The 14,195-nt window shown below is 35.4% G+C and overlaps 1 protein-coding gene across 5 annotated transcripts in view; it reads left to right on the forward strand.

Moving 5' to 3' along the window:
- Positions 1-14,195, forward strand: part of CCSER1 (coiled-coil serine rich protein 1) — a 1,122,213-nt gene that overhangs the window by 38,935 nt on the left and 1,069,083 nt on the right. For 2 of the 5 annotated variants that reach the window (XM_081047475.1, XM_081047473.1), the window contains exon 2: positions 9,554-9,631. The exons of 1 other annotated variant lie outside the window; for it this stretch is intronic. The gene's annotated coding sequence lies outside the window, so the exon portion shown is untranslated. Of the gene's footprint in view, positions 1-9,553; positions 9,698-14,195 lie in introns of all 5 variants that reach the window. 2 more of the 5 variants (XM_081047472.1, XM_081047474.1) reach the window with 1 other exon arrangement.

A 14,195-nucleotide genomic window follows, 5' to 3' on the forward strand; every position in this document is an offset into this window, starting at 1 on the left:
GAGATTGTAGGACACAGTATGGGAAAAGAGAGCTTCACACAAAGGGAGCATCCCTGGGATCTGTAGAGGATCTCCCTTAGCTATTTAGCTGAGTACTAAGTAGTATATATCTGAGGCAACTACCTGAGGCTGGTAAAAGAAATATCCACAAGCAAGAGAAGTAGCAGTGCCTGATACTCACACAGGTCTAGGTACAGTACCTGTTGCAAGTAGCCATCCCCCTGTTAGAATGACTACAATAAAAAAAAGACTGACCACATCAAGTGTTGATGAAAATGTGGAGCAACTAGAACCCTCATACTCTGCTGCTAGAAATGTAAAATGGTACAACCGTGTTGGGACACAGTTCATCAGATTCCTAAAATGTCAAACATATTTCTACCTATGACCTTGCTGTATTGCCAAACATACTATTTACCCAAGAGAAATGAAAAACATATGATTTGTATACAAATGTTCTTAACAGTTTTAATTATAAGACCCAGAAACTGGGAACAAACCGAGTGGCCATTAGCCAGTGAATAGATAAACAAATTGTATCCATACAATGGAATATTACTAAGCAATATAAGGAAATGGACTATTGAAGCATGCCATAGTATAAGTGAATGTCAAAATAATTATGCTGAGTGGAAGGAGCCAGACTAAAAGAGTGTATAGTATATGATTCAATTACCATATTTCCCCGAAAATAAGACCGGGTCTTATATTAATTTTTGCTCCAAAAGAAGCATTAGGGCATGTTTTCAGGGGATGTCTTATTTTTTCATGTACAACAATCTACATTTATTCAAATACAGTCATGTCATCTTCTTCTGGAACATCGTCATAATGTACTAAATGCATCCGCCTGACTGACGATCTTTACTGGAGCTTATTTTCGGGGTAGGTCTTATTTTTTGGGAAATATAGTAGTATAAAATTCTAGAGAATAAAACTAATATATAGTGATAAAAATTAGATCATTGGTTTCTTTGTGAAATGATGGGGTGTGCACTGGCCAAGAGGGATGGGAAGGAGAGATTACATAAACACCTAAGAAACTTTAAGAGATGATAGATATGTTAATTTTCTTGATTGTGGTCATCGTTTCACAGGTATGTACATATGCCAGAACTTATCAATGACTACTGCTTAAAAAGTGCAGGTTATTATATCACAGTTATCTCTCAAAAAGCTAAACAGGAGTATAAAAAATGACATTTGCCAAATGAAGGACACAGTAAGTGCAATAGTTATTTAGAAGAGTGTGAAAGAGAACTAGAGATTAAACCACTCTCAGCTAAGGAAAACTATACAAAGGAGATGAGATATGTGTTGGAAATAAAAAGTGAAAATTTTGATAAGTAGACAGAATTTATAAGTAGACGGGGATTTATTCAATATAAATAGTCATCAAGTGGAAATAATTATGTAATTTTCATGGGTTGAACAGGCTGTGATCTCAGCTAGAGTGATCCCCACTGGCATTCAAGAGATGTGGACAAAGTAGTGAGACAGAACTTTTGAATGATGAGCTGAGGAGTTTGGCAGTGTCTTTAGAGTATGATTGCTTGGGATTATCAGAATGGATAAGCCCTCTAATGGAAGGAGGTGCTTGTTTGAAGAGCAGGCGGTACCACACTATGTCTTCAGAAGCACTTGAATTATGTAAATTGAGAAAAAAGTTATAAAGTTTTTGTTCGTTTGTTTGTTTGTTTTTAAACAGAGGATACAAACAAGTGTATGGTCATCTTAGAATCAAAGAGGCCGATTTGGTAAAAGAGATTCAGAAACAAGGATACCGTTTTTTGGAACTTTGGAAGTGAAGTCTTAGAGAAGAGGAAGAATACAAAGGCCCTGGCTTTATCAATGAGAAGATGTTAGTTTCTTAAATAAACACAATGAATGGGTCTCTGTTATGAACTGTGCTGAACATATCGATTACCAAGAGGTCTTCTATGAGAATACATGGAGAAAGGAATCTCCTGTTGAGATTGGTGATTTCCTATGAGGGGTGTTTCTGGAAGGCAAAGTTGGCCTGATATGTATATATTTTTTCCATGAAAAGTGGTTTACTTTTGGACTTACTGTGGGAGTCTAGAAACTCTGAGGACTCCTAGAACCATTCCAAATACTGTTACCACTATGACAGATCCAAAATTATTTTGACATCTTTAAACTTCAGAATGAGGAATATTTTGAAGACCTTAAAATTAGGAAGGACTTCCAAGGGAGGCCCATTTTTTTCCCTTTTAGTTTCTATAGGAACCAAGCACTTCAGAAGAGTATAACAAATCAAATGCAGTACGGGGCACTTATTCTCTGGGTACCAATTAATTAGGTTGCTATAAGTCACATTCTCTTAGTTTATAATAGAACAACCTGCTGTTGACCCATGAGTTAGCACTATATTATGAGCAAAACATGAACAAAGGGGTTGCAAAGTGGTACTGGTACATGAAGCAATGATACAAAGCAGAGATGACAGTCTTTATCAGCAGCACATTGAAAGTGCCCTCTGGTAAAATTTATTGTGATATTTTCAGATAAACCGTGTGTCCAGGACACATGGATGATGACAAGATTGTGAGCATCATCTCTGAATTTGAAAGTGATGATAGATACATGCTCAGCTATCCAAAAGCAGGTCATTTTAAAATAAGCCTTATTTTCCTATAGTTACAGGGAAAGAGAAGAGAAAATAGTTTATAAAGGGAATGAAGATGTTGATCTCTGGCAGCTGATCATTTCCATCTAAGTGGAAACACCAACTGTAGCAGCAGCTGCCACAAACTTGCCAATTTCCCTTTTTATTTGAAAGGTTCTTTGGACATGTGAAGTACTTTTACCATGGGATGAATGGACTAGGCTTTCAGTTTCATCTCCCGATCGCTAATCAAGTGTGGGTAGCAATGATTGAAATGACCCAGTAATTGTCATTTCAAGTGTGGAGAATACTGTTGACGGGGTAAACATAGGGACTGCACTTCTCTGAATATGTTGTAGGTCTTACCAAAATGATCACTGAGACTCATTCCCTCTTTTATTCCTCTCATATCTCTTCCCACAAACCTCAAAACATCACCCCTTGTCACTCCCTGAAAAGTTCACTCTGATGGTGGAGGTTAAATCCATCATTGTAGTTGTAAGCCTAGAATCGAGGGAGCTATTACTGCTTTTCTTCACAAGACTAGCTCTTTTTGTACATGTTTCATTACAAATTGTGCTGAAACCATCGATTTCTCATAGCAGGTCATAACATATGTTATATTTCAAGGAGGATGCACAGTTCTGGTTATTCTGGCTACGCTTTATTTGCATAGGGCAGGCATGGCAAGCAGCACTGATGGCCTAAATGGACCTATTACATTTTTTGAACACATTATTTTATTTTGCAGTGAAAATTGTTGTAGTGTGCTTGAATCTAAAATGCAGCGATTTATATAAAATGTAGAAGAAACAGGAAAGTATTCCTAGGATTTTTGCAAATTTGACATTTCAAATGTTTTTTTTTTTAATAAAGCTTATTGAAATTATAGTAAAATTACAGTAACTGGCAGGAAAATTAGACAGTGTTAATGAATGGAAACAATTTGTCTCCACTGGAAGAAACATTTTTTTTTTTTTTCCTATTTCTCCCCCCTCTTGTTTTAGGGCAGTGTTCTAATCAGGCACTTTATGTTGGCTTTTTTGAAAGATCAAATATTTGATGTTAATTTCTTTTTGAAGTAGTGAAGGCTTTCCTAGAAAACTATGAGTTCAAATGTGACATTTATTATAGTATTATGTGTCCTTCCTGAGGAAAATTGAATATAAATAAGTGTTAATGAGTGTCCTGGGTGGCCTGTAAAGAATAATTCATTCCCACTCACTAAATGAGAAAAGCTTGGGGTGGGTTAGGATAAACTATGCCAGATGAACATGCTGGAATGTGAAATGACAATAGTATGGGCACAGTAATACATCCTTGAAAGACAACTGTAATTCTTCCAAGACTTGTGGAATGGTTGTTTTGCTAAGGAGAAAAGTTTGAGTGATTAAATTATGCACATGATTTTTAAGAGTGCTTGTATTTTTCAATGACCTTCTATGTGATATGTTTCCCAAATGTGAAATTCTTTTGATATATGGATAAATAGAAATCTTTGGAAATGACTAAATAAGCATTGAATACAATACTTGGAGTTTATTCTCATAATTTATTCTGATAGAGAAACCTTCACACACACACACACACACACACACACACACACACACACACACATCCTCAGGAAGATTGTTTTTTAGTTTATGTAGATTATCAGACTCCTAGTGATACTGGTGTAAGCACTTACTCCTGTTAGTTTTACACAGCTATTGCTTTGTGCTATATAGAAACTAGTACTCTGGAACGCTGCAGGAACAATCAGAGCAAGTAATCAGTTTTCTTCCCTTGAAGAAAATACTTGAGTGGAAAAGTCTTTGACATAGTATGTTTAAGAGATACAAGTAAAATTAAAATAAAAGGAAACAGATAAAGCCTAGAGATAAGCTAAGAGTAGCATCTGGAGTAAATAGGTAATTTTGCAAGAATGGAAAGTTATCCAATTCCAAGTCTGCAACTTATACAAGAAATTTTCTGAGGTATAACTGAAAGTATTTTAATCATTTCCTGTGAGTGGTTCTAATCATGGATGCCCAGTAACATCCTTTGAATTGTTCTTACATAGTCTAATTGCTGTTTTTATTAGAAATTATTTCCTCATGTTTAACCCAATTTTCCTTTACCAATTAAACTCTATTGTTACTACCTGGTATAATTATAAACATACTAACATGCCTTTCATGGTTTTGTTTCTCCACAGATTTGGAACCTCCATTGCTTTGTACCTTTGGCGTTTATATAAGGCATATCTAAAGTAAATATGTAATAATCCTCTCCTATCGAGTTAGGAAAGTTGAAGCTCCTGTAATGCATTATAGGAAAGAAAAAAGAACAAGTAAAACTTTAAAGTAGGCTAAATTTTGTTATGACTACTAAACAAATTCCCCATGAACATAATCTGATTTTCTAAAACAGGAAAATTGTTGGAGATATATTAGTATGTTCTGTTTTGCTTTGTTATGCTTAGTGGAGAAAAGAAAAGATTGTTTTTAGGCATTTTACAATCCTTTTAATAGTATATTTATTTTTTTGTGTTGGAACGACCTTTTCTAAGTACATAAGACAACTCTCAAAATTAAGCCAAAATTAAGAGTAAAGCGATGATTGCTTATCTCTTCAAAAACTTTTCCCTCTGTGTCCTCATTATTATGAGTCAGTCACCTTCTTTAAAAATCCTGTTTTGAATCAATGAGTTAGCATATTCTCTTTCGGTCATCAACCCTCTCACCAGGAGGGACACCAGTATCACTCCCACTAAGGGTTGAGAAACTGAGAAAGAGAATATATAGATATTGGTAAGTATTTCATGGATTTGATAACAAGTGGCACTTAGAAATGAACATCGTCATATAAATGAAATGTGGCTAAGAGAGTAATAGGTCGGGAGCTAGATTATATGGATTCGAGCAGTTACTCTACCATTTCACAAATTAACTAGCCTTGTGCAAGTTATTTAACCTCTCTGTGCCTCACTTTACTTATGTCTGTATGATGACTATGATAATTTCTACATCATGTGTTGTGAGGATCACATTAGTTAATATATACAAAACAGAACATTTTCTGGTACAAAGTAAGCACTTAAAAATAATTAGCTAGTGGTGGTAGTAATAGTAATTCACACAAAATGTAATGAATTTTTTCATTAAGGGAAAATATATGAGTAATGTGATGTAAAAAAAAATAATGCAAAAGGAGTGAGGTTTTCATACATGCTACAACATGGATGAAACTTAAAGACATTATTTTAAGGGAAATAAGCCAGACGCAAAAGACATCAGTATCTCTTTACCTATCTTCTTCCATCTTTGCTTTCTATTCCGCATCTGCAACCCATCTCAAGAGAGAACAATGGAAAGAAAGGGTAAGGAGAAAATGTAAGAAAGAAATAGGGGAAAGAAACAAAATAAAAATAAAAATAATAAGATAGGGGAAGAAGTGCAGGGGAGGGGGGGTCATCTGCCTTTTCCACGGATCCAGTGAACACTTCAGTTTTATTTTCCTAGATTGAAACTTCAAAGGGCATCCTTTTGATTGAAAAATTAAGTTTTCTAGTAATTTCCATCCTCACCACTACATGAATTGGCAGACTCTGTGACAGCTTCCAGATTTACTGACAAAGGATAGCTTCTTGACTGCTACAGGAGACAGAGCTGGTGACTCAGCTGACTGGCTTTATCTGTTTTTCCTACTTCTCCCAGTCCTCTGAGAGTGAAAGAAAGGAGTATTCCATAAAATAAGTCAGTGAGAATATATCAGTGTTGGACTGAGAAGGAATGGAGTTTGAGTCACAGAATTGGGAATAAACTAAGGGGTTTTGTGACAATAGCTGGTTACTTGTATATAGAGTCTGTGGGCACAGTATTTCTTAAATAAATCTGTTAATTTGCCTAAAGGAAAAAGATAATGATTTGATGTGTAGATATTTTGGAGACAAAAAGACATTTTATATTAATGTTAGAAAAAACCCTAAAGATGACTTGAATTATGTACTACAAATAAATTGTTTTGTATATATTTTTTCTTTAAATTTGAGGTGGAATTGAGTTGCCTGTGTCTAATTATTATAAAGTTTGACTTCTTGTACTTTAGGGAATAACAGTTATGGTTTGAAAATACTAAGAACATATTTGCCTTTGATTTCATTCATTTTACGTGACCTAAAAGAGAGAGAAATCAGATTATCTATGATTAAGATGAATGGAAGTTTCCAGGAAGCAAAATTGGTTCAATCAGAACAATTATTGTTTTCCATTGTTGTTAACCCAGATGAAGTAGAACCAGTCTTTTTACTATTCTTTACTGACCTGTCTCTGATATTATAGTCAATTTGCCTTACCCAGAAGTGAAGGAGACCTTTCAGGATAGGTTGTTACACTATCAGGGAATTACTTGTTGATAATGATCAGTGTCTTCGGTAAAAATCACAATGTCTGAGGCTAATTTTTTCAGGGAAAAAACAGACTATTTAAACTTCTTTTTTTAAAGACAATTTCAGATTATTGAGTATCATTGGATAATATTTAGTAAAATGTGTTCATTTCTATTTTGGAAAGGAAGATTTGAGGAAGCAGTATATGCTGGGAGGAAATATTAACTATTTAAAAACATTTTTTAAAGACTATTTTTTAGAGCAGATTTAGGTTCACAATAAAACTGAAAGGAATGTACAGAGATTTCCCATATACCCACTGCGCTCACACATGTATAGCCTCCCCCATTATCAATATAACTCACCAGAATGGTATATGTTTGTTTTATTTTGTCTTGTTTTGTTTTTACCAAGGATGAATCTACATTGACACCTCATAATTATGCAGTCTGTAATTTTCCTAAGAGTTCACTCTTGGTTTCTACATTCAATGGGTTTAGACAAATGTATAATGGTATATATGAGTATAATATCATACAGATGATTTTTCACTGCCCTAAAAATATCTCCTTGCTCTCATTTCTCCTCATCTCTTCCAGTTACTCTTCCCCACTCCCAGCAACTCATCTTTTTTTATTGTTTCCATAGTTTGGATTTTCCAAAATGTCGTATAGTTGGAATCATACAGTATGTAGCCTTCTCAGATTAGCTTTTTTCACTTAGTAACAGACAGACTGACTTTTGCAAAACTACGTGAATAGACATCTAATATACTTAGACTGAAAGAAAATTGCATTCATCAGTGATATATGAATGGAAGAACATGTTCTAAAAATTGGTTTCATAAAGTATTAACTTTCTTTTTACTGACTTTTGCTTTAATAAAAATATGTATAATTTTTTGCTATTAAATAAACATTTGAAATTAACAGTTGAAATTAAGAAAATCCATTTATAATTAAACAGAGAAAATAATGTATTTTTTCAGTACTCCTCTCCCCGTCCTCCAAGCTTTACATCCTTAGTTTTCTCACTTGGTATATAAGGAAAACATAAAATATGTTGTTGGTGGTGTTTTTGTTTGTTTGTTTGTTTTCTATAATCATTCTGAAATAGGAAACTTCTGAAAAATTATTGGTGGATCTTGAGAAAATGTTTAAATGATGACATCTAAGATGACACTGAATCAAATATTCAGTATTTTGTTATAAGCAAAATTAGGAAGTAGATGGTTTGTCTTAATTTCCTTTGCTAGATTTTCTCACCACTTGTATAATTCCAGCATCCCTGTGACTTCCAAACAGTCTCTCTCTCTCTTTGTCTCTCTCTCTCTCTCTCTCAAGCTCTCTCTCTCTCTCTCTCTCTCTTTCTCTCCTCCCTGTATTCTCTTTGCCATTAAACAAGGATAATAACTAATCTCTGACTACAGGTGTAAAATAATAATGGTTTACATGCTGTCAAAGAAAAACCAGAGCTGGACAGTAGTTAAGGCAGTAAAAACAGATTGTACTCAGAAATATTGCAATATGGGAAAAGAGACCTCAGTATAGAACTGAGTTTAGTTACAAGTATAACAAGGAAAAGTGGGGATTTACATCTAGTCAAGGAGCTGGGTGGAGGTTGGTGGATGGAAAATTACTAAGAAGAAATGTCACAGGTTAAGGGGTCTGGCTAAACCGACCCAACAGGATTTTTGCAAAAGGCAGGCCAGAATGCTCAGACATCACTGGGGGTGGGCATTGGTGGAGTTAGAGAAATCTGATTAGAAATTGAGGGTAATTAGTTATCTAAGTCAGTTTCTCCTTAAACTGACTTAGCAGAGTTCTTGCTGAAACTGAATTTTTCAAGTAAGTGTACATATGAACATAAGAGAAAGTCAGGAGACTGACTAAAATTTGGTGAAGCAAAGAAAGAATCTTTGTCAGTACAAAGTCTGTGATGAATTGTTTGCAGTTTATAAATGAAAAAAGGGTGGGGAGGTAGAAGACAAGATTGGAATGATAATCTCATTGTGAAGATAATCTCTGGGTGGAAACCTTTCAAAATTATTCACCTTCTCTATCAAGGAGTCAGTGCCATTCCCCATTATCCCACAACACACACCCATACACACACACACACACACACACACACACACACACACACACACGCGATCTTGGAGTGAATAATGAACTTCTATTATAACACCTCTGAAAGGTACTCACCCAGCTATACAACTGTTCTGACTTGAGGTTTTTCACTAACTACATTTTTAACCCCCAAAGGCGGTCTTAGCCAAGTTTTAAATGTTTCCATACGGACACTAGAGTTATTGTAAATTAAATTCTCTTCTATTGTCACCATGGGGCAGTGTCAGGCATAATTCCATTTTACTGCAAATAAAGTATTTAAAGGATGTTTTCATAAACATTTGAATGAAACCATTTTCAGGGTAATTATTAATTTGAAAAACATTTGGATTTTATTTATATGATATCAAATTGCCAGACAAAGATGAGAAATAAATAATACTGCAAAATTATAAAACTGTGTGTGTTGTTTGTGTCTCCCTCTAGAAAAAGAAAACCATATTTTGAAGTGTGCATGAATGGAAATACCTCCCTGGTGGCTCCTGCGTGCCTGAAATACCCAGCGTGAGTCTAGAAACAACATATAGGGGAGAAGATTCTCTTAAATTGTGAACATATCTCTTGAAACGAGTAAGACTTTTAGTCATGGCTATAAAGTAACATGTTTGTGCACATTTGACTATTACTTGAGTTTATTTTCACATTAGAAAGTGGACTACTGAGGGAATAAGACATGGGACAAGAGGTTTTCATTTGAAGCAAAGCACAGTACCTGCCAATCCTACATCATATTGATCTATGTCAGGAACCCCTATTGGGGTTTAGCACCAATTGAGTCCAAAATGATCTGTGGGAATGGCTCAAGGTCTGGTTTGACTTCTTAAAATTTTTCTTTAGAGACAAGTACTCTTTGAACCCAGATGTCAACAAATTTTAAAGGTATTGTTGAAGCATGGGGAGTAGGGAAATTGACAATAGAACCTTCTGACAAATAATATTCTGAAGAGCTAGTACAATAGACCGAAGACATAAGACTATTTTATTGAAGCTTTTTTAATTAATAGAGTAAAAGTGGAAGTTTTCCATGCTTTTAACACCCAGCTATAATGAGCTGCTGGAAAAGTCAAAGCTGTAAAATTGTTCTGAATTTAAGCAGGTAAAATTCTTGCTCAGCCTGCCAAGGGTTTGACACACCTGACTAGTTGCTGGACTCCTGGGATAAGAAGTGTAAACAGTGCAAAGAAATTACAATATGGTGTAATGTCTTTTTAGTGCAGTTGGGTAGGGCAAGGTGAGGACAGAGTGAGGGGAAGAAGCAGGGATTGCAGTGGAAATATGACCTTAGAAGTCTAAAAGAATGATGTGCTTTGCATACCAGACTGAAATGATACTGTAGTTATTGCTGCAGTTCTGGATTTTCTACATAGTTTGGAAGAAAAGAAACCAGCCCTTCCTGTCTTGGTGCCTTATTTCCTCGGGTTTGACAAGAATTTGAAATTCTTGACCCTAGGGCGTGGGAGGAGGCTAATCAGCATCAGTCTTTAAACGGACCTGAGGACAAGATTAACATGAATCACTCATTGTTGGATCTCCAGCTCTGTTTCTGGTGTCTGGTAGGAGGCTGGCAATCCAGCTGTGTTGAGTGAAAGAGTGATTCGATGGGAGAGTGGCAGAACACCTTCACACCTTCACAATTTGTTTGGATTAGCAATTTCCAACTTTTGTGATGTGAAACTGCTTTTTATTTCTCTGAGGCCTTGATTTCAATATGCATTCATTCATTCAACATATGTTTTTCTGAGGATCTCCTACATATGGTTTATTAATATATAATTGACTTATATCATGGTGTAAGTGTGAGATGTGCAATGGGTTGGTTTGATCCATTTATTGCAATGTGATCACTACCTTAGTCTTAGCTAACACCTCTGTCACCTCGCATACTTATTTCTCTGTTGTGGTGAGAATAATTAAAATCTAATCTCTTAGCAACTTTGAAGTTTATAGTACAGCATTGTTGAGAATATTCACTCTGCAGTACATTAGATCTTCAGAACTTATTTATTGGTTGCAAGTTAATACCCATACACAACATCTCCCCAGTTTCTTCAACCTTCAGCCCCTGATCACCACCATTCTACTCTTGGTTTTATGAGTTCATCTTTTTTAGATTTCACATATTTGTCTTTTTCTGTTTGACTTACTTAAATTAGCATAGTGCCTTCAAGGTTCATTTATGTCCTTGCAAATGGCGGGATTTCCCTCTTTCTCATGGCTGATATAATAACATTCCATATTGTATGTGTGTATATGAGTGTGTGTGTGTGTGTATCACATCATCTTTATCCATTCATTTATTGATGGCCACTTAGGTTGTTTCTACATCTTAGTTGTTGTGAATAATCCTGCAAGGAACATCTTTGAGATACTAATTTAAATTCCTTCAGATGTATACCTAGGAGTGGGATTGCTGGATCATATGGTAGATAAATTTTCAATTTTTTTGAGGAAACAGCATACTGTTTTCCATGATAGCTAGACCATTTTACATTCCCACCAACAGTGCAGGAGGGTTCTCTTTTCTCCATATCTTTACCAGAATTTTTTATGTCTTGTCTTTTTGATAATAGCCATTCTAATAGGTGTGAGGTTATATCTTATTGTATTTTGATTGCATTTCCCTGATTAGTGATGTTGAGCAACTTTTTACACATCTATTGACCATTTGTATGTCTTCTTTGGAACAATGTCTACTCAGGTCCTTTGCCTTTTATTTAATTGGATTATTTGCCTTTTTGCTATTGAGTTGTATAAGTTCTTTACATATTTTCAATATTAACTCTTTATCAGATATATGGTTTGTGAATATTTTCTCCCATCTTGTAGATTGCCTTTTTATTTATTTTTTGATTGTTTCCTTTGTAGTACAGAAACTTTTTAGTTTAATGTATTCCCACTTGTATTTTAATTTTCGCTACCTGTGCTTTTGGTTTCTTATCCAAGAAATCATTGCCAAAGCCAATTGTCCCGACCGGCAGGACAATGCAACGTGGGACGAGGGGAAGAAACCTGTTGAGGATGAAAAAAGGGGAGACAGGAGACGCGAAGAATGGAGGCAAGACAGGGATCTGATCAAGCCTCAAAATTTTATTACGATGGCGGGTTATATATATAGCTATGTCAGATGGGGGTGGGATATGCTATGTCATAGGGTGGCGAGGTACTTGTCGCGGGCTGATAGGCTAGGACAGGGCGATGCCATATGAGGTACAAGGAAATGGGCAGGCTCTGGGTTTGGCGCGCGCGGGCTCTGGGTTTGGCGCGCGCGGGCTCTGGGTTTTGTGACCAGGAAGTTCTGCCTAGGCAAGGCCTGGGGATTTCTATGGCTCCCGACAGCCAATGTCAGGGATTTTTTCCCCTATGTTTTCTTCTATAGATTTTATGGTTTCTGTTTTTACATTTAAGTCTTTGATCCATTTCAAGTTAATTTTTGTGACTGGTATAAGATATGGGTCCAGTTTTATTCTTTGGCATGTGGATATCCAGTTTTCTCAAAACCATTTTTTGAAGAGATTGTCCTTCCCTATTGTGCATTCTAGGCACCTTTGTCAAAAATTAGTTGACCATATATGTGTGGGTTTATGTCTGGGTTCTCTGTTCTGTTACACTAATCTATATGCCTGTTTTTATTCCAGTACCATGCTGTTTTGATCACTGTAGCTTGGCAATATAGCTTGAAATCAGGTAGTGTGAAGCTCCAGCCTTCTTCTTTCTCAAGATTGCTTTGGCTATTCAGGGTCTTTTGTGGTTCCAAACAAATTTTAGGTGTTTTACTTGTTTGTTTGTTTGTTTTTCTGTTAAAAAATGTCATTGGGATTTAGATCAGGATTGCATTGACTGTGTAGATTTGTTTGGTAAAGTAGCCATTTTCATAACATCAACCTCCCTATCCAAGAATATGAGATATATTTCCATTTATTTGTGTCTTCTTTAATCTCTTTCATCAATGTTTTACAGTGTTCATTGTTCAGATCTTTCACCCCGTTGGTCACATGTATTTCAAAGTATTTCATTTATTTAGATGCTATTGTAAATCGGATTGCTTTCTTTATTTCTCTTTCAGGTATATCATTGTTAGCGTATAGAAATGCAATGGATTTCTGTACGTTGTTTTGTATCCTGCTGCTTTACTGAATTTATTTATTAGTTCTAACAGTTTCTCCTTGTAATCTTCAGAGTTTTCAATATATAAATATAAGATCATGTCATCTGCAAATGGAGAGAATTTTATTTCTGTATAGATGCCCTTTATTTCTTTTTCTTTCTTAACTGGTCTGGCTAAGACTTCCAGTACTATTTGAATAGAAATGGCGAGATGGCCATCCCTGTCCTCACTATTAGGCATTTTTTAATTGAGTTGCAGAATTATTTGTTTTCAAGGAATAGATTGAATTCAGCAGCTATCAACTATCTTACATGCGCTTATCTAAGAGTAGAACAGATCTCTGAATATTGGATCTTGATCACCAAGAAACAATCTGTTTAGAACACTGTCTTTAGGCAGACGTTATCTCTACTCTAGAGATAAAAGGTTAAGGAACTTGCTCAGGGTCCTACAGAACATTTCATCTTTTTATATAGTCTTTCTATCCTGAACGAAAAATGCTACTGTCTTCTTCAAGGGATCTGTGTTAGGTAGTTATACTCCTGTGCATTTAAGTTAAATCATTTCTGCATGTCTTGCAGAAAGTCAATGTCACAGTTGTGTATCAAACCTAAGATATCTGACCCTGGGTGACTTTGAACTCTGCTCTTAGTATCAGTAGCAAACACTGTGACTCATTTTAGTATAAATCAGTGTCTTCCTGAAGCCTTCTTGAGTAAAGGTGTCACCAATTATAAAATATGAAATAGAAACCGTAAGTAAACTGTTTCTTAATCTTGAGAACAGTTGAAGTATTTATCATTTAACAATGTAAAACTCACACATATACATATAACTATCATTAGACAACCCACATTTTGAACATTCTTGGAAGTCTTAATAGAAATGTGATTTCTTTAGAGATATCTCCTTTATCCTAAGAATCTCTAATTGTCTTCATGTTTGGTGAAGCAAAACAAAAAT

The sequence above is a fragment of the Rhinolophus hipposideros genome, assembly GCF_964194185.1.
Source record: "Rhinolophus hipposideros genome assembly, chromosome: 1".
Taxonomy (NCBI): Eukaryota; Metazoa; Chordata; class Mammalia; order Chiroptera; family Rhinolophidae; genus Rhinolophus; species Rhinolophus hipposideros.